Source organism: Triticum urartu, chromosome 2, assembly GCF_003073215.2.
Source record: "Triticum urartu cultivar G1812 chromosome 2, Tu2.1, whole genome shotgun sequence".
Classification (NCBI taxonomy): Eukaryota; Viridiplantae; Streptophyta; class Magnoliopsida; order Poales; family Poaceae; genus Triticum; species Triticum urartu.
Genome location: NC_053023.1, coordinates 405,857,944 through 405,879,702, shown reverse-complemented (window position 1 = coordinate 405,879,702; position 21,759 = coordinate 405,857,944).

Genomic DNA, 21,759 nt, shown 5'->3' with positions numbered 1-21,759 from the left:
AGCTCCGCGCTGGTGAGAAGACGTCCAAGACTATATTAGGTGCCGGACACGGCCTTTTGTCTGCTTTCGTTGCTTTTCCCTTTGGTTGTCGTTTTCCCCCGCTGGATTCAAGTTGGATTCAAATTTGAGATTTGCGTGTGTTCGGGGAAGGGGTGCTTAGTCTCGTTCGAGTAATTTCTCGCGTTTTGCTTACCACTTCGCCTCAGCTGCCTCCCCTCATGAGCCCCTCGCGAGCCGGGTCAGGCCTAGCTTGCGCGCAGCCTAGACTGCCGCCGCCGCGTCCTCTCAGGAGGGTTTTTTACTGCAGATCCTACAGATTCGATCAGGGAACACTCGGGACACCACAGCCTCCCACAGGCTACCTCAGGGCCCGCACGGGACAAAAGTAAACTAGCTGACCAGCGCGTCGCTTAAGCCAACCACTTCGCGCGGGTGCATGGGCAATGTAGCATCTACTAATGCGATGAACTCAAGTTTTACATGAGGGGCTCCCCCTCCAAAATGCTCTCACAGCCATCAGGCCAAAACCTGAGTTCTATTCATGCAGGGTAAGGAAGTAGGAACGACGCACAATCATTCGGATAAATCCCCCAATGCGTCCTCAGGAGCACCACCCGAACCGCTGCTGGCGTCGCTAAACTCGCCATCGCTGTCCGCGTCGCCGCCAGCGGCGTCAGGGCCGTTCACCACACCGCCCTCGTCGGCATCCACGATCACGCCGTCGTTGTCTGAAGCGAAGGCCCTGATAAGAGCATCCACATTGTCTTCCACCCAGTGCGCCAGGTCATCTCGGACGGCCTGGGGGACTGGGGCGATGGCGGCGTCGAAATCGAAGTGGGGATCCATGTTCCGGAGATGGCTAAAGACGCGAGAAAAGGCATGCCCGAGCAGGGCGCGGCTCCTCTCCTCCACCAACCTGTCAGCCCTGACCGACCGCGCCTCCAGCTGTGTCACCACGTCAGTGAAGAACTGAAGATTGCCGGCGTAGTTGACTGCGTGCGGCTCGCCAACAGCCGCCTCGCAGATGTTGCCCAAGGCTGCGTTGGCTCTCTCCCGAAGCGTGGTGAGCATCGGGCCGTGCTCATGCTCCAGGATCCGCCGCTGACATATCTCGTCCGCATTCTGGCACGCAATGACCTCAGCCTCCTCCACCCGCTGGCGAAGAAGGAGCACCTCGGCCTAGGAGGTGGTTGACTCCGCTTGCGCCACCTCAAGGGCAGCCTGAAAAGCATCGGCCCGCCGCGTCGCTTCCTCCAGCTTGGCCCTCAAGGCAGCGGTCCTACCTTTAGCCTCGGCCCGGATCAACTCCAACCTCTCCTCGAGCTCATGCTCGTGGTGCAAGCGCGCCATCGCCACCCGACGTCCGACCTCCTCCAGGACACAGGCTTCCCGCACAGCGACATCATCCTCCACCTGCGTCACCAAGCGCTCCCTCGTCTCCAGGCGCTCGTATTCGCGGTTATGTTCGGCGGCTTCCAGCGTCAGCGCCTCCTCACGCTTCTGCAGCTCTACTAGGTCGCCAGAGGCCACCTTCATCAACGCGAGGGCTGCCTCGCGCAGCTCCACTTGCTCCTCCAGTGAGTGGCACCAGGCCAGGAGCTCCCGAGCCGGCTCCTCCGCTGCCTTTCGCCGCCGGTCAGCTTCCCGGGCCTCCTCAGCGGCCCAAGATCGGGCCTCCCGAGAGGCCACCAGCAACGCCTTGGCCCATGCGTCGTCAAGATCGCGCTGACGGTGCGCAAGGGCGATGGCGCCCTCCAGCTCGCGCCTCTCTGCAGTCAGGCGCAGGCCCTTGGCCTCAAGGTGCGCGTCTTCATCAGCAAACTCCTCACCAAGCAGGCTCACCGCGTCAACCGCCCTTCGAAGGAATCCTTGGCGGAGAGCGCGACGCTCTGGGGCGCGCTCGAGCACGTCTTCCACACCATCACCTGCCCCAAGCAAGCGTCGGGGGCCACGAATCAGCACTCCCTCTCCGGGCAGGGAGCTGGGGGCTGGCACCCTCGCGATGGTCGGGCACGCCACGCCAGAAGCCCGGCCTGGAGCCAGCCCATCCCCAGATGAAGAGCGCAGGGAGCGCCTCGGCCAATCGCAGTCCACGACCAGGCGAGAAGCCCACGGCAGGCTGGCTATGCCACGAGAAGGCCCGCGAAGGAGGATCGCGAGGTGCGCAGGGCCACGATGCGCCTCGGGACGGTTCGCCTCTCCTATCACCCTCACCACAAGGGCTCTGCTGCTCGGAGCGCTTGAGGACGGTGGAGGGGGCGAAGCCAAGGGGGACGGCACCTTAGCCGTCTCCCCGAGCTCGGCTGGAAGGGGCCTGCGGAGCAAGGGTCAGTAAAAGCAACAGAAGGATCGGGAGCTAGGAAAGGAGAAGGCTTACTCATCAGTGGCGAAGTACTTCCTACGCTTCAGCAGGAGACAAGGGTAATCGTCGTCCAGGGCCTCCCTTCTCTTCCGGAGGGCCTCAAAGTCCACGCGGAAGAGGCCTAAGAGTTGGGCACAGGGATCAACCTGCGACAAAGACGGAGCGTCAAGGCAATCTGCGTCAGGGGCGCCTGCCTGATGCGCACTGCCAATCGCCTCGCCAAGAGAAGCAGCGGGAGCCTCAGGGGCCTCAATCGCAGGCGTTGAGGGCAGCTGCTTGTCACCCTCTGCCTCACCTGCACGGGCCCCAAGAGCTGCTCCCTCATGAGCATCGCCCAGCGCTGTCACCCCGCCGGGAGCCCCCTCGGCCTCTGGCGCCTCATGCCTCCCTGCTCCGCCGCTTGAGGAAGAGTCGCCTTGGCCGACTGGAAGGGCAGTCACCATCACTGGGTTCTCGCGAGGCCCCTGGAGGCCGGCGGGGCGTGACCCCCACTCATCAAAGATAGGCATTTGCTTCACAAAATCGCCCCTGCTCTGGTAGAGGTACAGCAAGGCCCCCCCCCTGCTGGATGCTGCCAGGGTTGGGGTCCCTAGCCAGGGTCAAGAGCGCTGTCCTCAGCACTTCAGGCACCAGGTCCTCTTCCTGGAGCCTCATACGATCATCGCGCCCCCTGAAGGCCCACATCCGGCGGGAGTGGCGTTGGAGAGGTGCAACGCAGCATAGCAGGAACTCCTTCACCAGCTTGGGCGCTGTCACGCCAAGCGACCTCAAGAACGCGAAGCGGTGCCAGACGAAGACGAGCCGGGGCTGTCGGTGTTCTGGGAACGGGGGTCCCCAGACTTGCCTGCCTGCGGCCTGCGGCGTGGCTCAAAGGGGGGGCCCAGCACGGCCCATCTTCGTCAACACAGACCCAAGACCCTCGCGAGGGGCCAAATCTCGCGGGGCGGACGACACGGAGCTTCCTCAGGCGCGGCCTCATCAGGCTGGCTCGCGAGGAGGCGGAGAGATCAAGGCGGGGTACCTCACGAGGTGCCCGTGACGCAAGCCATGACGACCATGTGCGTCGGCGGGTGCCAGCCCGCGCAGTGTCCTCCTTTCCTCTTTGGTGCAAATGGGGCAAGCGTAGCCGCGGAGTACCGAGGAATCAGGCAAAGGTTGCCATTTCGGTGCAACAAGACCAAGACCAGGAAGACTGGAAGACGGAGGTCATCATGGAGCCCAAGACAGCGTCATCACCAGAGCTTTGCGTAGGCGAAGACTACTTTTGTCAGGGTAGCTAGGACTAGCTGTCCCCCTTCAAATTAGCCCGCCATTGTTGGCTCCCTTCCTGCTCGATATTTGGGAAGAGGACCAGGGCCTCTATAAATAGGACCAGCCACTCACAGAGAAAGAAGGAGGACCCAGAGAGAAAAAGATCAAGCTCAGTGAGAAGTTAGAGGTTGGAGATCGAAGGATCAAGAGAGAGAGAGAGAGAGAAGGGTGACTGAACTCCTCCAAGCAGTTCATCCCCCCAACCAAGAACAGACCCTCGCGAGGCTGTTCTTCCTTGTATTGTTCATCATCATCAGCCCAAGAGGCAATCCACCACACCACACACTGGAGTCGTGTATTACACCACAACAGTGGCCCGAACCAGTATAAACCCTGTGTCTCTTGTGTTGTTCTTTCCATAGCTCAGATCTTATCGAGGCGGAGGGGCGCAAGCAGGTAGCAGGCGAAATCTCCGCGCGCACCCCAGTGTTCGAACCTCAAGGGTCTGCCGGAACCCGAAATCCGACATTTGGCGCGCCAGGTAGGGGTGCGCCGGGATTCGTCTTCCACCACCCCGTTCTCCTCCGACCATCACGCCCATGTCTGACGCTCGTCGGGCCCGCGCTGAGCGCCGGGCTGCTCTCGCTTCCCGCGTCGCCCAGACGGCCCCTGTCGGCGGGCGTCCACGCCGTTCCTTGTCACCTGCCGTCTATGCCGCCACCGGCCCGGCGGGGGACGAGCAGCAAGCATCGTCTCAGCATCCGTCCGTGCGGCAAGACGGCCGCACCGCAACTCCCTCGCTCACCCCAGCTGGTTCTTCGTCACGCGCGCTCCACGCGCCCATGGAGGCTCGGGCTGCACTCATCGCGCCAAACAAGCTCCTGCGCTACCGTCCCGTCGACGACGTCTACGAAGAATGGCTTGACCGCGTCGCCGAGCTCGTCCGCGCCGCAGGGGGCTCTCCTGCGACGTCCGTTCCGCTGCACCGCACCCCGCCCTGCACGGGCGATGAAGCTCCGGTGGCGCCTCGGCCGCCTCCTCCTTAGGAAGGCGCCATGGCTCCAAACCGCGTGGCCCCTGGGCGGAACCCGCTCCGTCAGGTGCCAGCGCGGAAAGAGCAGAGTTGTCAAGAAGTCCCTCGCCCGCAAGAAGCTGCCTGGGCGCTCCGTGCTCCAGCACGTCGCGACCATGCTCCTGCTCCCGCGCGTCAAGACCACGCGCTGCTCCCAGCTGCAGCGCGTGGGGACATGCAAGACCAAGCTCCCCGTCACCCAAGGCCTCCCGTGGCCACAGCAGGCTGTCGCGCCTTCACCACGGAGCTACGCAGCGTCGTGTGGCCCGGCAAGTTCAAGCCAGACCTGCCTCCTCGCTACGACGGCACGGCTGACCCTGCGGAGTTCCTCCAGCTCTATGAGCTGGGCATTGAAGCTGCCAACGGAGACGAGAAGGTCATGGCGAACTGGTTCCCCATGGCGCTCAAGGACGGGGCCCGCACCTGGCTCCTAAACCTGGCTCCAGGCACAATCTCCTCCTAGGACGAGATGCGCACCCGCTTCATCGCCAACTTCTAAGCCACTCGCGATCGGCCACCCGCCGTGAGCGACATGCGCCGCATCAAGCAACAGCCCGGGGAGATCCTGCAGAAGTACATCCAGCGCTTCAACAACGCACGCCTCAGGATTCCCAAGGTGACTGAGGAGGCCATCATCTTAGCCTTCTCCGACGGCGTGCGCGACGTCAAGATGAAGGAGGAGCTGGCGATGCATGAAGACATGTGCACTTCCTTGGAGCTGTTCAACTTGGCAACCAAGTGTGCCAGGGCCGAGGAAGGGCGTCTGTCCCTCCTCGAGCTGCCTGCTGCAGACCCAGAAGAGAAGAAGCCGAAGGCCAAGTATGTGAAGCGCAAGGGGGCTGCCGTGCTCGCGGCAGAACCAGACACCAAGCGGCGCAGAGATCAGCCCGAACCTTCCAAGGGCAGCCGGTACTGTGTGTACCACGACCTCCACACCCACAACACCAACGAATGCCAACAGCTCTGAGCCGTGCGAGAAGGAAGGATCGGCCGTCGCCCTGACCGCGGTGACCAGGGCTACGGTCTAGGAGGAGGAAGGAACGCAGGATGCTGGGAAGACCGTGGCCCGCGCCAAGTGTGGCGCGAACAACCTCGCGAGGATCGCTGGCAAGACCCGCCTCGCGAGGGAGACTTGAGGGATCGGCCTCGCGAGGATCGCCTGCAAGGCAACACAGGCCTCCCACCGCTGCCGCCGCAGCCAAGGAGAAACGAGGACCGCCACCAGGACGAGGGGGCTGGAGGCTTCCAGGAGCCGCGCGCAATCGCCTGCATCCTGGGTGGGGCTCAAGCCCCAGCCTCTCAACGCATCTTCAAGCAGTTCGCCCGCGAAGTGAACGCGGTCCTCCCCAGGCTCGAAGCCACGCGCCCTCTCAGGTGGTCGGCGTGCGCCATCACGTTCAGCTCAGCAAATCAGCTCAAGTGTGCGGCTACAACCGGAGTCCTCCCGATGCTTTGTTCCCCAATCGTCAGCAACGTGGTGGTCACCAAGACCCTCATCGATGGCGGGGCAGGGTTCAACGTCCTGTCCGTGGAAACATTCAACAATCTCCAAGTGTCCTACAGCCAGCTTCAGCCAACCAAGCCTTTCTCCAGTATCACTGATGGCTCCACGGTCCCGATTGGGCAGGTCCGCCTCCCTGTCACCTTCGGGGCACGCGACAACTACCGCACCGAGCTCATCGACTTCGATGTCACTCACATTCGCCTGCCGTACAACGCCATCCTTGGGTACCCAGTGCTGGCCAAGTTCATGGCCGTAACTCACCACAGCTACAACGTCCTCAAGAAGCCAGGAAGCGGCGGAGTCATCATGTTGCCCTGTGAGGAGAAGGACGCGGTGTGTTCCCTGGAATGAGCCTTTCAGGCCGCGTCACTAGACGACCCGGATCGCGGAAGCAGAAGGCCTCCCGAGACCACCCCTAAGAAGAAGACATCGTCCGGCCTGACCACTCAGGAGGCAGGCCCCTCTGGGCCCGCGCCTGCCCAGGGGGAACCTCCTTCCATCGCATAGGAAAGCGCGCCCGGCGCCCTCCTCAGGCAGGGCTCGGAGGCTCTCCCCTGGAGGGCCACCGACCTGGCTAAGGTCACGAGGGAGGCGCTTGGGCACCACATGGAGGCGTGTTTCGAAGCACATTTCCCTCAAGAATTAGTAAGGCAAGGAGAGCCAGACCCTCAGGAGTTCGTCAGCAAGGCCATTCAGGAGCTACAGGAGTCAAGAGTCGTGAAAGGCGGCCGCCGCCTACCAGCAGTGGCTCCCCATCCAGGCGAGGATGGTGGGCTGCGCGTCTGCACCGACGTACTAGGGCTCAACCGAGTCGCCTCTCTGGAGCGCCTTTGGCCCTCGCGAGTGGGGCGCTGTGAAGGTCCACCCCACAGCTACGTTCGCATGCCTTACGGCTTGCCGAACGCGGCTGCCACGTACCAGCGCCCCATGAGGGACACTGTGGAGGCTCAAGAGGCCAGGCGTTCCGCAGCCCTGGCGGAGATGGAGATGGTCCGCGAGGAGCCACCAGCGCCTCCGGAGCCTCCCGAGGCCCCTGGGCCTGGGGGCTCGTGAGGATCGGTTTCCGCAGCCCACCGAGTCTGCTACACCAACACTCCTTCATCCTCAACATCATCAGGTGACATCTTTCAATTTTCATTTCTAGCTGGGAGCGCCCCACCCCAGGGCTGCATTATTCCCAGGCCGCGTGGGTCCGTCCCTGCAGCATGTATCCCTTTTATTTCATGTTGTTAGCTTACCTTGTTGGGGGCGCCCCTCGGGCTGCATCATCCCCAAGTCGCTCGGGCCTGACCCAGTGATGTCCGCCTTCCCAACATGTATTTGAATGAATCCACCCCTTCGCGGCTAATGTGTTTGACCTAGTTGCCCGCACAACTGACGCCAACTGACGGAACTGCTCCCAAACGGCACGACGCTTGCGCATGGGTCCGTCCCTGCAACGCCGACAAACCTGAATGGTTGAGCTCTGGCCGCGGCAGCCCCGCATGGTGCCACCTCGTCAAGCCTTCAGTGCCTCATCGCCCCTCGGAAGCAACCAACGGCTGACTGTCAATTGTCATGGCAACCCCTCGTTCTTTCTATGATGGGTTTACAGGATCTCCTAAAGGAGCCGCGTCAGGCGAGGCCCTTGCGATGTCTCCTTCACTCTCATCCGCGCGAACCTCTTGCATGTTAAAGGGGGGGTGCCTGAGCATCGCGACTCAGGGCTCCTCCTGGCTCTCCAGCCCTCACCCTCTGGCCTTGTCCACGGCATCACGACCTGGCATACCAGCGACGGCTGAGACTTGCTCGAGGGCCGGGACCCGAGGACGTAGAGCAGAAAGGGGAGCAAAGGCGAGAGGGGAGGGACACGCGAGGACCTCGCCGAGCAACCTCGCGCCTGCCGATGCACGGACCTGTCGACACACCAGAGAGCGGCCACTGATTCTCGAGATAAGTCACCACCCGGAAGCACCAGCTACCGTGGCACCATCCCCGCACCTAATGCAATCCTGTGTTAGCGACGCCGCTCTCCTTTCTCACCGAATGACGGCTGCTTGAGCGCCAAAGGGGACCTCCTGAGCATCGCGACTCAGGGGCTCTTACCAGACCCCGGGTCGCTCAACTCCTGGCCTTGACCACGGCATCGCGACCTAGCATACCAGCGACGGCTGAAGCCGCCTTGGGACTGGGACCTGTCGGTGCAGAGCACCAAGCCCTCGTGAGCTTCGAAAGGGAGAACTGAGCTAAGACGGAATGAGCAACTCGCACAATTCTACGACAAGGGTTATATTAACAAAACAGGATCACACGCATCTTACAAGCCCCCACAGGACGCGTCTTTGATTCCTCGCAGGGAATAGATCCTAAAAGGACGCTAACTGCATGCGCCCTTGCAAAAGACGCCATCATCAACAGTGGGCCGTCAAGCACCGGCGCCAACACCCGGGCGACTTCGCTCCAGCCTCGGGTCATGAAGACCTCGCCCGGGGAAATGACTGCGACCTTTGCCTCGGTCGCGAGGGTGCTGCAGCCGGCGTGCTGTAGCCAAAGCTCCAGGAGTTCTCCCCACGGGATGATGGAGGCGAAGAAGGGAGGAAGGCGAATCCAAGACTAAGGAGGCATGGCGGCATGGAAGGCGAACTCTCGGGAGGAGCCCTCGGTGTGGAACCCAGGAGGGACGACCCACACCTTCGTGACCCGTCGGCGCCGACGGCGGCGCCGCCCGTGGCGATCAGCATCAGCTCCTTCATGGCCCTCGATGTGGGCATACAAGGGAAGCGGGAACCCCAGCGATGCCCGCTCGCACCAGGGCCTCGACACCACCTAATGGGCCCCCTCGTCCGGGCCGCGGAGGACGAGCCGTTTCTTCGGCGGGAGTGGGTCTGGTCCCTCTCGGGGAGACTTTCCCTTCTCTCCCGTCGAGAACCGGTGGATCGGAGCCATCGCAGCAAGACGGAGCAAGGTCTGGGAAGAAGGAGAAGCAAGAAGGGATGGACTGGAAGGGCACGCGCCGTTCCGTACTTATGGCCGGCGAAGGACAACCGCCGACCTCCACGATCGCAGGTAATCATGACCCGCTTTGCATGCAGGGACTTGTCCAATCCGTGCAGTTGCCGAGGCACCATGGGGAAATGGAGACGCCCACGTCCAAACAACCGCCACGCGGCGCCCAATGCCGCAGGCTGTTAGGGCCCGCGGCGCTTCGCTCTTGCCCTTCCGCCTCCCTGCACGGCCAAGTCCGGGCGCGCCTTGGGCCCGGGGGCTACTGTCGGCGTTCTGGGAAGGGGGGTCCCCAGACTTGCCTGCCTGCGGCCTGCAGCGTGGCTCAAAGGGGGGCCCGGCGCGGCCCATCTTCATCAACACAGACTCAAGACCCTCGCGAGGGGCCAAGCCTCGCGGGGAGGACGACGTGGAGCTTCCTCAGGCACGGCCTCACCAGGCTGGCTCGCGAGGAGGCGGAGAGATCAAGGCGGGGTACCTCACGAGGTGCCCGTGACGCAAGCCATGAGGACCAAGGGCGCCAGGCGGGCGCCAGCCCGCGCAGTGTCCTCCTTTCCTCTTTGGTGCAAAGGGAGCAAGCGCAGCCGCGAAGTACCGAGGCATCAGGCAAAGGTTGCCATTTTGGTGCAACGAGACCAAGACCAGGAGGACTGCAAGACGGAGGTCATCATGGAGCCCAAGACGGCGTCACCACCAGAGCTTTGGGCAGGCGAAGACTACTTTTGTCAGGATAGCTGGTACTGGCTGTCCCCCTTCAAATTAGCCCGCCATTGTTGGCTCCCTTCCCACTCGATATTTGGGAGGAGGACCAGGGCCTCTATAAATAGGACTAGACACCCCCAGGGTAGGGGGATGTAAGGAGAGTATCGAGGATAGAGAAGAGAGAGGATCGGATCGAAATCAGAGAGAGAGAAGTGTGACTGAACTCCTCCTAGAAGTTCGTCCCCCCTAGCAAAGAACAGACCCTCGCCAGGCTGTTCTTCCTTGTATTGTTCATCATCACCAGCTCAAGACGCAATCCACCACACCACACACTCGAGTAGGGTATTACACCACAATGGTGGCCCGAACCAGTATAAACCCTGTGTCTCTTGTGTTGTTCTTTCCATAGCTTAGATCTTAGCGAGGCGGAGGGGTGCAGGTAGGTAGAAGGCGAAATCTCCACGTGCACCCCAGTGTTCGAACCTCAAGGGTCTGCCGGAACCCGAAATCTGACATTTACTGTCAGCGTTCTGGGAACGGGGGTCCCCAGACTTGCCTGCCTGCGACGTGGCTCAAAGGGGGGCTCAGCACGGCCCATCTTCATCAACACAGACTCAAGACCCTCGCGAGAGGTCAAGCCTCGCGGAGCGGACGACGCGGGGCTTCCTCAGGCACAGCCTCATCAGGCTGGCTCGCGAGGAGGCGGAGAGATCAAGGCGGGGTACCTCACGAGGTGCCTGTGACGCAAGCCATGACGACCCAAGGCGCCAGGCGGGGGCCAGCCGTGCAGTGTCCTCCTTTCCTCTTTGGTGGAAAGGTAGCAAGCGCAGCCGCGGAGTACCGAGGCATCAGGCAAAGGTTGCCATTTCGGTGCAACGAGACCAAGACCAGGAAGACTGCAAGACGGAGGTCATCGTGGAGCCCAAGACGGCATCTCCACCAGAGCTTTGTGCAGGCGAGGACCAACTTTAGTCAGGATAAGTGTACCAGATGTTCCCCTTCAAATTAGCCCGCCATTGTTGGCTCCCTTCCCGCTCGATATTTGGGAAGAGGACCAGGGCCTCTATAAATAGGACTAGCCACCCCCAGGGTAGGGGGAGGGAAGGAGAGTATCAGAGAGACAGCAGTCGGTGGAGTAGAAGGAGAAGGCGGCAGCGTGGCCACAGCATCCCGAGGCGGAGCCTGCTGTGCCCCAACGGCTGTAGTGGCGGCAGCAGGCAAAGGCACCTCGGGAGTCACTCGGGCCATGGGGGCTGAGCTTGCCCTAGCCGGCTCAGCTGGGCCTCGCGAGGACGACCGGGTAGGAGAAGCCCGTGCGCCGCGGTCACCTTCCTTCGCGGGCAGAGGCGCTGCCACGGATGGAACCTCAGGAGTTCCCTTCGGCTTCTTTGTTGCGGGCACCAGCCTATCCAAGAGATGCGGATGTCAAGCCTCAGAAGAAAAACAAGAAATAAAGACAAGAATCAATCGCTTACGGGTCGTCGCCAGTGAGCTCAAGCGGCCTCCGGCCAAATTTGAAGCCTGAAAGCCGGCTGGAAGGGTCAACCTCGGGAAGCTTGGAAGTGGAAGGCGCGTGTGCGGCCCGCCTCGGGACCGGGGCAGGCCCGCGGGAGATCAGCCCGGTCCTGTCCTTCTTCGGGACCAGGGGCAAGCTCCTGCCGTCCTGCTTGTCATCATCCTCGTCGTCATTGCTCGGAGAGAGGCGGAGAACGCAGGACCTGCGCCGGGGGAGGGGAGCCCTCGATTCTCCGTCAGTCGCCTCGGAGTCAGGCCCTTTTTCCCGCTCCCCTCCTTCCTCCTCTTCGCTGGAGTCATCGGAGGGAACGTCCACCGGTTCCTCGGGAGTCTCCATGGGCACGGGCCCGTCCCCGTTGAAGACGGGCATGGACTCCACTACCTGCTCCCAGTCGTCACGGAGGAACAAGGGCGTAGGAGCGCCCTCCAACCTCGCCACATCTCCCCCGACCAGAGATTGGAGGACCGCAGCCAGATCCCCGTTGGCCAAGGCCGCGGGGCTCGGATGGGGCCTCCACATCAGAAGTGAGTACTGCCGAAGCAGAGCCAGCTGGTGCTCCAGAAATTCCCTCAGCAGCGACGCGCCGGTCAGCTTCGCCGCCGCCATGTTGGCCGGCCTCAGATCCGCGTCCATCTTCTCCAACACCAGCTTCGCGTGGGGGTCCGCGAGCTCCGCTCGACCCCAATCGCTGGAGCTCGCGGGTTGCTCCGTGGGCAAGAACAGCCGAGGGTGGATGCGCCCAGCATCTGCCAAGACCCACTTGCTCCTGAAGCCCTCAATCCTTTTCCCGGGGTTCGAAATGGCAATGGCGCCACCGTATGCGACGAAGCTCGCGCACGCAGAAGCAGGACCACGAGAGGTTCGGAGGTAGAAGTAGTGGCGCAGCAAGGCCACTGAGGGCTGCACCCCTACATGAGCCTTGCAGTAATAGGCGAAGATTGCCAGGAGAAGGACAGAGTTGGGGTGGAGATGCAGAGAGTGTAGCTTATAATGGCGGAGGACAGAGAAGAAGAACTCGGAGAAGGGAGGCACCAGGCCAGCAGTAATGGCACTTACGAAGAATGGATAGAAGGTGCTCCCCTGACCCTCAGGGGTGGCAGAGCCGGCCTTGAACACCTTTGCCCCGTCGATGCCCCGCGCCGCCGCCATCCGGCGCAACCAGGCGAGGCTCGCCTCCGACACGTTCGGCGAGTCCAGGGCAGACGAGTACCAAGCTACGGCCGGGGACTGACGAGGCACCATGGCTTCCTAGGTCATGCGGTCAGAGTAGATCTGGAAATTTTGGAGGAAGGAAGGAGAGGCACAAGAAAGGGGATCTGAGGAGCAACTGGAGAAAGCCAAAAAGCAAAGCCTAGACGGATGCCGCTCCTTTATCAACTCGCGCGGTTGCTAAGGCGCTCACGTCCAATCAACCGCCACGCGGTGCCCAAGGCCGCAGGCTGTTAGGGCCCGCGGCGCTTCGCTCTTTCCCTTCCGCCTCCCTGCATGGCCAAGTCCGGGCGCGCCTTGGGCCCCGGGGCTACTGTCGGCGTTCTAGGAATGGGGGTCCCTAGACTTGCCTATCTGCGGCCTGCGGCATGGCTCAAAGGGGGGCCCAGCACGGCCCATCTTCATCAACACAGACCCAAGACCCTCGCGAGGGGCCAAGCCTCGCGGGGCGGACGACGCGGAGCTTCCTCAGGCACGGCCTCACCAGGCTGGCTCGCGAGGAGGCGGAGAGATCAAGGCGGGTACCTCACGAGGTGCCCGTGACGCAAGCCATGACGACCAAGGGCGCCAGGCGGGCGCAAGCCCACGCAGTGTCCTCCTTTACCCTTTGGTGCAAAGGGAGCAAGCGCAGCCGCGGAGTACCGAGGCATCAGGCAAAGGTTGCCATTTCGGTGCAACGAGACCAAGACGAGGAGGACTGCACGACGGAGGTCATCGTGGAGCCCAAGACGGCGTCACCACCACAGCTTTGTGCAGGCGAGGACCAAGATAAGTGTACCAGATGTTCCCCTTCAAATTAGCCTGCCATTGATGGCGCCCTTCCCGCTCAATATTTGGGAAGAGGACCAGGGCCTCTATAAATAGGACTAGCCACCCCCAGGGTAGGGGGATGGAAGGAGGAGTATCGAGGATAGAGAATACGGGGGATCGGACCCAGAGATACACACAAGTCCGGGAGCACAAGAACACCTCAACCTCAGGAGGTTGTTCTTCCCTTGTATTGTCCATCATCAGCCCCAGAGGCAATCAACCACACCACACACTGGACTAGGGTATTACACCACAACGGTGGCCCGAACCAGTATAAACCCTGTGTCTCTCGTGTTGTTCTTTCCATAGCTTAGATCTTAGCAAGGCGGAGGGGTGCGGGTAGGTAGAAGGCGAAATCTCCGTGCGCACCCCAGTGTTCGAACCTCAAGGGTCTGCCAGAACCTGAAATCCGACAGCGGTCGATGGCGGGATAGTGGAGGTCGAACTTCAGGCGGCAGTCGCACTAAGCTTTGCTCATCGACCCTGCTTGTCAGCGTTCGGGGAACGGGGGTCCCCAGACTTGCCTGCCTGTGGCCCGCGGCGTGGCGGAGCTAGCAGGCCGTACAGCCCGTCTTCACCAACAGAGCATCCAAGACCCTCGTGAGGCGGACGACGCAAGACCTCCTCTAGAGTGGCCTAGCTAGGCAGGCTCACGAGGAGCGGAGATATCAAGGCAAGGCGAACCTCACGAGGCTCTCGTGACATGAGCCATGACGATCGGCACCAGGCGGGCCCCAGCGCACGCAGCGTCCTTGTTTCCTCTTTGGTGCAAAGGGGGCAAGCATAGCCACGGAGTACCGATGCATCAGGCAAAGGTTGCCATTCCGGTGCAACAAGACCAAGACCACGGACTGCAAGATGGAGGTCATCGTGGAGCCCAAAGTAGCGTCACCACCAGAGCTTTGTGCAGGCGAAGACTACTTTTGTCAGGATAGCTTGTACTACTTGTCCCCCTTCAAATTAGCCTGCCATTGTTGGCTCCCTTCCCGATCGATATTTGGGAAGAGGACCAGGGCATCTATAAATAGGACTAGCCACCATAGTAGGGGGAGGAGATCCCGGGAGATCATTAGAGATCGAGAGACACACCATAAGCTCACACCCGCAAGAACACCTCAACCTCAGCAGGTTGTTCTCCCCTTGTATTGTTCACCATCAGCCCAAGAGGCAATCCACCACCACCACACTAGAGTAGGGTATTACACCACGACGGTGGCCCGAACCAGTATAAACCCCGTGTCTTTCTGTGTTGTGAGTTCGTCGAGTTCGTCCACAAGATCTTAGCGAGCTAGGGCGTAGATCGGTAGGAGGGGAAGACTTCGCGCGCACCCCAGTGTTCGAACCTTAAGGGTTTGCCGGAGCCCTACATCCGACATTTGGCACACCAGGTAGGGGTGCGCCGGGGCTTCTCTCCACCAACCAGCACCCCGTATCGCCGCACTGCGCTCCCATGGCAGGTGCCCCACCACTAACCTCCGCGGCCAACACCAGCAGCAGGGAGTCTGGGTACCGAGCCCTGGCCCTCGCCCTGTGGCGAGTGCAGTGGCCGGCCAAGTTCTGGCCAGAGATGCCGCCGCATTACGATGGCGCGGCAGACTCAGCGCTGTTCCTGCTAGCATACGAGGAGGACGTCCTTGAAGCCGGAGGCGATGACGAGATCATGGCAAACTTGTTCCCCCTGGCCCTCGCCGGCGAGCCGCGCGCTTGGCTTCTCAACCTCCCGGGATCCACGGTGACGTCCTGGGGGGACTCCGCAGCCTCTTCACTGCGTGCTACGCAGCGCCGGCACATCACACAGTCACGGCACTACTAGGTGGCTCCCAAGCACCACCTTCAGATCGCCACGTCAAGCCTTACTTCCGTCAGATTGGGGCAGCCTGCAAGCGCTCGGGGGCTCTGCCGGGTTGGGCCACGCTGGAGGCCGACCTCACCTTCGACTCGGAGGACCACCCCGGCTCCACCGCCGGCTCAGGGATGCTCCCGATGCTCTGCACGCCCACCATGCGCAACGTGGTCGTCACCAAGACCCTCATCGACGGCAGCGCCGGCCTCAACTTGCTCTCCGCAGAAGCCTTAAGCCTTCTTCATGTGCCGCTCGAACGGCTCGGCCTCAGCAAGCCCTTCACAGGAGTGGGTGGTGGAGCTGCTCACCCTTTGGGGCAGATCCGCCGCCCTGTCACCTTTGGCACGCGAGAGAACTATCGCACCAAGCTGGTGGACTTCGACATCGCCCGCATCGGTCTCCCATACAATGCCATCCTCGGGTACCCGGCTCTCGCTCAGTTCATGGCGGCAACTCACCCGACCTACAACCTCATGAAGATGCTAGGAAGCAAGGGCGTCCTCACCATCCAGGGGCACACTAAGGAGGCCGTGACGGCGCTCAGGCTCGCCTTCAAGACCACGGCAGTGGCGCAACCAGTCGGCGCCGGTGCGTCACAGGCCAAGGAGACCGCGCCCACCAAGAAAAATCAGCTGTTCACCCAAGACAAGGCGGAGACCAAGTAGGTGCCGGTCAACGAGGACGGTGTAGGATCGAAAGTATGTTTAGAGGGGGGGTGATTAGACTACTTGACCAAATAAAAATCTATCCTTTTCCCAATTTTAGTCTTTGGCAGATTTTAGCTCTGTTAGAACTTGTCAAGCAATCTTAACACAATTCAAGCAAGCATGCAAAGAGTCTATGAGCAGCGGAAAATAAAGCATGCAAATTGCAAGAATGTAAAGGGAAGGGTTTGGAGAATTCAAACGCAATTGGAGACACAGACGTTTTTGTCGTGGTTCCGATAGGTGGTGCTATCGTACATCCACGTTGATGGAGACTTCAACCCACGGAGGGTAACGGTTGTGCGAGTCCACGGAGGGCTCCACCCATGAAGGGTCCACGAAGAAGCAACCTTGTCTATCCCATCATGGCCATCGCCCACGAAAGACTTGCCTCACTAGCGGTAGATCTTCACGAAGTAGGCGATCTCCTTGCCCTTACAAACTCCTTGGTTCAACTCCACAATCTTTGTCGGAGGCTCCCAAGTGACACCTAGCCAATCTTGGAGACACCACTCTCCAAGAAGTAACAAATGGTGTGTTGATGATGAACTCCTTGCTCTTGTGCTTCAAATGATAGTCTCCCCAACACTCAACTCTCTCCCATAGGATATGAATTTGGTGGAAAGAAGATTTGAGTGGAAAGCAACTTGGGGAAGGCTAGAGATCAAGATTCATATGGTAGGAATGGAATATCTTGGCCTCAACACATGAGTAGGTGGTTCTCTCTCAGAAAATGTGTATTGGAAGTGTAGGTATGTTCTGATGGCTCTCTCCACGAATGAAGAGTGGGTGGAGGGGTATATATAGCCTCCACACAAAAACTAACCATTACACACAATTTACCAATCTCGGTGAGACCGAATGGAGAAACTCGGTCGGACTGATTTAGCAAACCTAGTGACCATTAGGATTTTCGATGGGGACTGAGATGCAACTCGGTAGGACCGATATGGTTAGGGTTAGGGCATAACGTAATCTCTGTGTGACCGATTACACAAACTCGGTGGGACCGATTTTGGTAATAAGCTAACCAGAGAGTTGGTCACGTAAACTCGGTGGGACCGATCGCTCATTTTGGTGGGACCGAAATGTGAAAAAAAAAGGAAAACAGAGAGTTTACATTGCAATCTCGGTGGGACCGATCGCTCATCTCGGCAGGATCGAAACGTTACGAAGGGAAACAGAGAGATTACAACCCCATCTCAGTGTGACCGAAATCCCTATTGGTGAGACCGATTTGCCTAGGGTTTGTGGCAGTGGCTATGACATCTGAACTCGGTGGCACCGGATAGAAAGAATCGGTGGGGCCGAGTTTGACTCTTGGTTTAGGTCATATGTGGATGTGGGAAGGTAGTTGAGGGTTTTGGAGCATATCACTAAGCACTATGAAGCAAGAACCTCATCAAGCAACACCTCATCCCTCCTTGATAGTATTGGCTTTTCCTATAGACTCAATGTGATCTTGGATCACTAAAATATAAAATGTAGAGTCTTGAGCTTTGAGCTTGAGCCAATCTTTTTGTCCTTAGTATTTTGAGGGGTCCACTTTCCTCATCCATGCCATGCAATTCATTGAGCTTTTCCTGAAATATTAATCTTGGAATAGCATTAGCTCAATGAGCTATATGTTGTAGGAATTACCAAAACCACCCAGGGATAGTTGCACTTTCAATCTCCCCCTTTTTGGTAATTGATGACAACATATAGATCAAAGCTTCGACAAATGATAATAAGAGTGAAAAACATTGTCGCTTTGAGAAGTATGTGAAAAGCAAGAGCTCCCCCTAAATTTGTGCATAGTTTACGATTTGCTTTGGACTCAAATGCACAGAGTTAGGCTCATGGGTTACTCTTCCATGTCACATACATCTTGGTGGAGCGCTCAAAGATAATAATTAAATACATGCACTCATCACCAAGCAAAGTGAATGATCATATAGGGATAAAATGATAATGTCATCCAACAAGCATTAAGGTAGCATATGATCAAACACACGATCATCCAAGTATCACACAGACAAAAAGTATCTCGAACAAGCAAAGCAAATAAAGTTCAACCACCAAAGCAAGAGAGAATCAAAAGCAACGCTCTCTCTCGAAGCCTATGATCTATACATTTTTCTCCCCCTTTGGCAACAAGTTACCAAAAAGTTCCTAGAAAATGCATAGCACTGAATCGTCTCTCGGGCTTGGTATTCAGGTGGTGGTGCCCGGATAACTCCAAGAACGAAGGCTTCAGTCGAAGTAGATGGAGCTGATGGAGTAGGTGCTAGAGCTGGTGGCACTGAAGCTGTAGATGGTGCAGATGAAGTGGCTCTGGTGTCTGGAACTGGCACTGCAGCTGACCTCTGAGCTCTAGGCACTCTGGCAAATGCATCAGTGGTTGTCTTGCCCTTCCTCTCCTGCATATCATCCTGAAGTTGCTCCACAATAGACTGCATCTCAGTTACCTTCACATCCAAGTCATAGAACTTTTGCTCCACGATCCTTTCCAGGCTCTCCTGGTTTTGAGTCAGGGTGGCTAGTCCCTTCTCAATCCTCAGAGTGGATGCAATAAAGTAGCCAAGCTGATCTTGCTTGCTCTTCAGAAGATACTGAGATGCTTCTTCAGTGGTTGGCATCCTTGCAGCCTTTTCAGCCTTTGCCTTCTCCTTCTTGGCTTGTGCGTGCACAGAAGATGGTTCATTTTCATCCATCACCACTTGGTTGTCCTTAAAGTCTAGATATATAGGAATGTGCTCCTTGTCCAGCAGATATGTGCTAGTGCCCATCTTGGAGTTGATCAACTCCTGGATCTGTGGGGCATACCCACAACTCCTCTTCTGATCTGCAGCTGTCCTCTTGATAGTTTCAACTATAAGACTCATGACCTTGAACTTCTGTGGGACATCAAATATGTGAAGCAAGTTTATTGCATGGCCTCTGATCATCTTGTGATCACCTGACTTGGGCAGAAGAGTGTAACGCCCTCGATGCGGCTATATCTCCTACGTGTCGAAGCATGACTTAGAGGCATAACCGCATTGAAAGCAATGTCGCAAGTGAGGTAATCTTCACAACAACCCATGAATAAATAAAGGGGAAAAGATACATAGTTGGCTTACACTCGCCACGTCACATAAATACATAAATAACATTACATTCATCCAATACACTCATGGTCCGACTACGGTACCAAAATAAAGATCAACCCCCAAATGTGACAAAATTACCGATCGCCCCAACTAGGCACCATTATTGATCATCTGGGAAAGACACGTAGTACCAAAATAAAGATCAACCCCCAAATGTGACAAAATTACCGATCGCCCCAACTAGGCACCATTATTGATCATCTGGGAAAGACACGTAGTAACTGAGAGAGTCTTCATCGAACTCCCACTTGATCTCGGTCATGTCATCTGGAACTGTATCATCGGTCCCTGCATCTGGTTTTGGAAGTAAACCGTGAGTCACAGGGACTCAGCAATCTCACACCCTCGCGATCAAGACTATTTAAGCTTATGGGTAAGGTAAAGGTATGATGTGGAGCTGCAGCAAGCGACTAGCATATATGGTGGCTAACATATTCGCAAAAGAGAGCGAGAAGAGAAGGCAAAAGCACGGTCGAACAACTATGATAAAGAAGTGATCCTAGCAACCTATGTCAAGCATTACTCCAACACCGTGTTCACTTCCCGGACTCCGCCGAGAAGAGACCATCACGGTAACACACGCGGTTGGTGCATTTTAATTAAGTTAAGTTTCAAGTTATCTACAACCGGACATTAACAAATTCCCATCTGCCCATAACCGCGGGCACGGCTTTCGAAAGTTCAAATCCCTGCAGGGGAGTCCCAACTTAGCCCATCACAAGCTCTCACGGTCAATGAAGGATATTCCTTCTCCCAAGACAATCCGATCAGACTCGGCATCTCGGTTACAAGACATCCTCGACAATGGTAAAACAAGTCCAGCAACACCGCCCGAATGTGCCAACAAATCCCGATAGGAGTTGCACATATCTCGTTCTCAGGGCACACTCAGATGAGACATCCTACGAGTAAAACCAACCTTCAAGTTGCCCCGAGGTGGCCCCGCGGTCTACTTGGTCGAACCAACACTCAGAGGAGCACTAGCCCAGGGGGGTTTAAATAAGATGACCCTCGGGTTCCGGAAACCCAAGGGAAAAAGAGGCTAGGTGGCAAATGATAAAACCAAGGTTGGGCATTGCTGGAGGAGTTTTATTCAAGGCGAACTATCAAGGGGTTCCCATTATAACCCAACCGTGTAAGGAACGCAGAAATCCGGGAACATAACACCGATATGACGGAAACTAGGGCGGCAAGAGTGGAACAAAACACTAGGAAAAAGGCCGAGCCTTCCACCCTTTACCAAGTATATAGGTGCATTTATATAAACAAGATACTAATGTGATATCCCAACAATAAACATGTTCCAACAAGGAACAATCTCCAATCTTCACCTGCAACTAGCAACGCTATAAGAGGGGCTGAGCAAAGCGGTAACATAGCCAAACAATGGTTTGCTAGGACATGGTGGGTTAGAGGTTTGACATGGCAATTTGGGAGGCATGATCAGCAAGTGGTGGGTATCGTAGCATAGTCATAGCAAAAGAGGGAGCATCTAGCAAGCAAAGATAGAAGTGATTTCGAGGGTATGGTCATCTTGCCTACAAAGTACTCAGAGTTGCCTTAATCCTCGTAAGCGAACTCAACGGGCTCCTCGTTCACGAAATCGTCTCCCGACTCTACCCAAGCAAGAACAATAAGCAAAAGGAACACAATCAACCACGTGCAATGCTTAATCAACATGATGCAAACATGGTATGATATGCGGGATGCGGTATGTGATGCATATGCATGATTTGCAAAGGAATGATTGACCCTGGCTGTCGGATTTCGGGTTCCGGCAGACCCTTGTGGTTCGAACACTGGGGTGCGCGCGGAGATTTCGCCTTCTACCTACCTACACCCCTCCGCCTCGCTAAGATCTAAGCTATGGAAAGAACAACACAACAGACATAGGGTTTACACTGGTTCGGGCCACCGTTGTGGTGTAATACCCTACTCCAGTGTGTGGTGTGGTGGATTGCCTCTTGAGCTGATGATGATGAACAATACAAGGAAGAAAAGCCTCGCGAGGGTCTGTTCTTTGCTGGGGGGACGAACTGCTAGGAGGAGTTCAGTCACCCTTCTCTCTCTCTGATTTCGATCCGATCCCCTCTACCCTGTGGGTGGCTGGTCCTATTTATATGCAAAGGCCGTGGGCCTCTTCCCAAATATTGAGCAGGAAGGGTGCCAACAATTGGCCATTTTGAAGGGGAACATCTGGTACACTTATCCTGACTAAAGTTGGTCATCGCCTGCACAAAGCTCTGGTGGTGACGCCGTCTTGGGATCCACGATGACCTCCGTCGTGCAGTCCTCCTGGTCTTGTTCTTGTTGCACCGAAATGGCAACCTTTGCCTGATGCCTCGGTACTCCGCGGCTGCGCTTGCCCCTTTTTCACCAAAGGGGAAAGGAGGACACTGCGCGGGCTGGCGCCCGCCTGGCACCCTTGGTCGTCATGGCTTGCATCACGGGCACCTCGTGAGGTACCCCGCCATGATCTCTCCGCCTCCTCGCGAGCCAGCCTCGTGAGGCCGTGCCTGAGGAAGCTCCGCGTCGTCCGCCCCGCGAGGCTTGGCCCCTCGCGAGGGTCTTGAGTCTGTGTTGATGAAGACGGGCCATGCTGGGCCCCCCTTTGATCCACGCCGCAGGCCGCAGGCAGGCAAGTCTGGGGACCCCCGTTCCCAGAACGCC